This window comes from Etheostoma cragini, chromosome 6 (genome assembly GCF_013103735.1).
Source record: "Etheostoma cragini isolate CJK2018 chromosome 6, CSU_Ecrag_1.0, whole genome shotgun sequence".
In the NCBI taxonomy this organism is placed as follows: domain Eukaryota; kingdom Metazoa; phylum Chordata; class Actinopteri; order Perciformes; family Percidae; genus Etheostoma; species Etheostoma cragini.
Window position 1 is genome coordinate 8126333 of NC_048412.1, and position 3869 is coordinate 8130201.

The 3869-nt window shown below is 40.1% G+C and overlaps 1 protein-coding gene across 1 annotated transcript in view; it reads left to right on the forward strand.

Annotated features, from left to right (window-relative positions):
- Positions 1–1845: 1845 nt before the first annotated feature.
- Positions 1846–3869, forward strand: part of LOC117945708 (myelin basic protein-like) — a 64671-nt gene continuing 62647 nt past the window's right edge. The window contains exon 1 of the mRNA XM_034873349.1: positions 1846–2122. The gene's annotated coding sequence lies outside the window, so the exon portion shown is untranslated. The remainder of the gene's footprint in view (positions 2123–3869) is intronic.

Here is a 3869-nt window from a genome sequence, read left to right on the forward strand (position 1 = left end):
GTCGCATTTCCCTCCACACACAGACTACAAACAACTCCCCCTTCCCCTGAGTTACTGTGATGGATAAATCAAGCTGTTTTTGGCCCATTACCTCAACTGAGGCCTGGCTATTTCCATGACAACAAGTTACTGTATCTTGGTCAAAATCAGTCCATGGCTCAAAGCTAATGGGTTATTATTATATGACTAACGATGTTGAGTAATTTTCTCTGCCTTGGTCTGATCTCCCAGTATTCTGCCAGCAACCACCCCCCCACCCCAATGCTAACCTGCTCAAATCTCTCGTGCAGTCACAAACCCTATCAGGAGCTCTAAGTCAGGATGGATTGGACACAGTCGCCCTGGATACATTATCACAGGCCATTGGATTTCTCTGGTCATTGCTGCATTATCACACAAGAGCATCAAATCTGGTCATCTTTAAACAGGAGAGCTATATGTGAGCTCAATATGTGAGACACTAGGACTCCAGTGTTAGCATATTAAACATTTGACATGCTAATCATTAGCGGGATTGCATTGTAACTGAGAGCCTGTGAAAAGACAGATCTTAGAGAGAGAAAAGATGAAACAGTGCTTTAATTTAAATAATTGGACTCCAAAAATAAAGCATGTGGCCTGGGGATGTAAAAAAAAAGAAGAAAAAAAGCAGAAACTGTTATCTGGCATATCCTATTGCCAATATTCCATCATAATGTACTGATCTTAATTATTGTGTATTTTGATTAGTCTACCAACCTTAATTTGCCTACCAGGGCTTTGCGTCAGGCCCGTAGACTGAAAATGTGGTTGGGCCTGACGCGTGCCTTAGCTGTGATATAATCACAACATACCACAGCCTGCTGTCAGAACTATTGCTTAATGAGAATTAGGCTTTGTGCGTTCTAACCCACACAGTCTGAAAATATTAATCAAAAGCATGCCTATTCTTGACTGATCAAAACTTTTGTAATTAAATATATATATATATATTTATGTACACACACACACACACACACACAGTATACATATATAAAAAAAAAGATTTTTTAATACTGCAGGGATTGTTCAAGATTGTGGGTATTAGGAAGTCCTTATCCAAGACATTGCAAATAAAAGACATGTATTTTAAAACAAGGTTGGTGCCCCATGAACTGGTATGTGGTAGTAGCTCAGTCTGTAGGGAGTGGGTTTGGAACCAGAAGGTTGTCGGTTCAAGTCCCTGTATGGACCAAAGTACAGAGTGTAGCTGAAGAGATACAACTTCACCTCCTGGTCATTGCCAGGTGCCCTTGAGCAACTCACCATACACCCATCCCCATATGAGCATATGCAATCACTTTGTCATGTGGTAGCTGGTTTTAAGTCTAGGTTATTATCAACAGTTACGATTTTATGATTAAATACTCCAAATGTCAATGGAAAAATTGCATTGTATTTTTACTTTTTTAAACGTATCTGCTTCATGGAGTTCTACTTAAAAATATAGAGTCAGTTTCTGCAAAAAAGGCTTATGACAGAAAGTTAGTTACTTATGTTGTATCTACTGCCCCTTTAAGTAAAAGTAAAACTACAGAATTAAAAAAACTACTATGTAGTAAAAGTATGCACAAAAACTTCTAAATTACAGCAATGCGAGTTTGTACTTAGTTACTTCTCTACATGCAGCTGCCATGAACATAAAGCAGACTGGTGCACTCCTGCAGGTGTGTGAGTCCTTTTCTGTGTAGCCTAAGTGAGATCTTATTTCGAAATCAGGACTCTGCTTCGCGCGTGTATGTAACCCTCCCTACTATAAAGCACGAGCTACTAATCATGCACAGACGTGCAGCAACGTGCTTTTTTAGCCCATTTTTCTTGGCGGACTAAAGCTGCATTCCGCCCCACCCCTTGCTAACAACATCATCACTGTACCTAAATCAGGAAGCACCGACACGTTTTCTTTTCTGTTTTCTTTATTATTAATTTATTTACGGAGACACTTCGGTAATTACATCTACGGTGAACCATAAAGCGGGAAAGGCGTTATTGTTGATGTTGTTGACGTCCACCGTCGACAACTGTCGAAAGAAGACTGACAGTTGGTTACATCCAGTGCAAGGCTCAGCTGTGGATGCATTTGACACAGACTAACCGGAGAAGGGTATGTGCACAGTCAACCTGGTACATTTTACAAAAACAAATAGCATAGCATACAAGGCGAGAAAGCAAGTGTAAAGACAGTTACATGCTATAAATATGTTACTCGTTTTTTGACCGCTGTATACACGGTGTAGGCTAACGATAATGTTTTCCACGTCTACATTGTTTACAATGCGTAACAGCCTTTTGAAACCTGCAGGGAAAATATGCTCGGAATGTCAATTTCTTCCTCGTCCAAGTCTACCTTACTTGGTGTAGCCGTACGTAGTAAATGTTGTTAAATAAGCATCACTGGCAGTGCTTTGTCATGTGCTTTGATATTGTGTCGCCCCCCACCACCACCACCACTACAACAACAACCACCACTTTCCGTTAACAGGTCAAGCAATTTAACGCTTCTTTGGTTAGTGGCAACATAACAAACTGTGTTGAATTACCCTCAATGCCTGATGTTAATCATTAGATAGTTGTCTTTAATTCGGCACAAGTACCACACGCCAGGCAGGACTTTAACCCAATAAAAGTCAGAGATTTGAAACTGCTCTACACCGTTTGCTTCCGAAAACCACAGTGTGTTTGGTTAACAGTGTTCCGTTGGCCCAGCAGTGAAACCAATTATTTAGTTTAAACTTAATTAAATGCACGTATTGATAAACGGATCATATGCATGCCGAATTTATCAGATTGTCATGACAATTCTTAAAAAGTATAATTCATGTTACAGGACGCTTGGCATTATGCACTAAACCTTACCTCTTCTTCAAAATTAAAGATTTTAAATGGAGTTTTGCGGCGACACTTCAGGGGTGTAGGCTACTGAAAGAAATTAAGGAACATGTCAGTATCGGGGGTTTGAATATAGTGGTATATAAATTTGTCTTGGCCAGTGGATATAATGGTATTTTTTAGAGCAGAAAAACAATGTGTAAAGCGTGCAGGAAATTAAATATGACATCACACTACATCCTAGCAGGACTGTTGAGCAGCAAGCTCCACTTCTTCGACTTGCTCGACTGTACATAAAAACAGTTAAGGCCTGTAACAGAAACCATAAAGACTCTATTGGCCTAACTTAGCAGAACAACTGTTAAGATGTAACAGCAGCATATGACCCTTTAACAAGATATGGACTTTCACTTAATTGAAGGGATGCAATGCTCATTTACTGTCGCTGCTATGCATGGCCTACAAATAAAGTACTCACTGGTTGCTTATGTCTGAACAGCTCTGATTTAGAAAGCCCCCAGCCCTGAATATCCTCTAGACAGGAAACATTCAGCAAGGTGACCTCTGGCCTCATTTGACACAAACTTTACCTGTTTAATCCTCCTTTTGACAAAGAAAAAATACAAAGCATCCTGTTAGTTGAAACTGATGAATATTATTTTCAATAGATTATATCAGGTGCACCATGATCAAAATCACGCTGGCGCACATGCCACATGACATGACTGGACTAATTTTTTGTGGCATGTCAACGATTACTAACAAGACAGAAAAAGCTTGTATTGACGTACACGTAGCAGGATGCCAGCAGTTGTAGGATAGCCCAGTGGTTCCCAAAGAGGGGGCCGGGGACCGTCAGGGGTCATTGGAGGGGATTTTAGTGAGTCTCCAGCAAAAAGAGGAATTATTTTTGGTCACTATACAGTGGTGTGAAAAAGTGTTTGCCCCCTTCCTCATTTCCTGTTCCTTTGCATGTTTGTCACACATAAGTGTTTCGGAACATCAAACCAATTTAAACAATA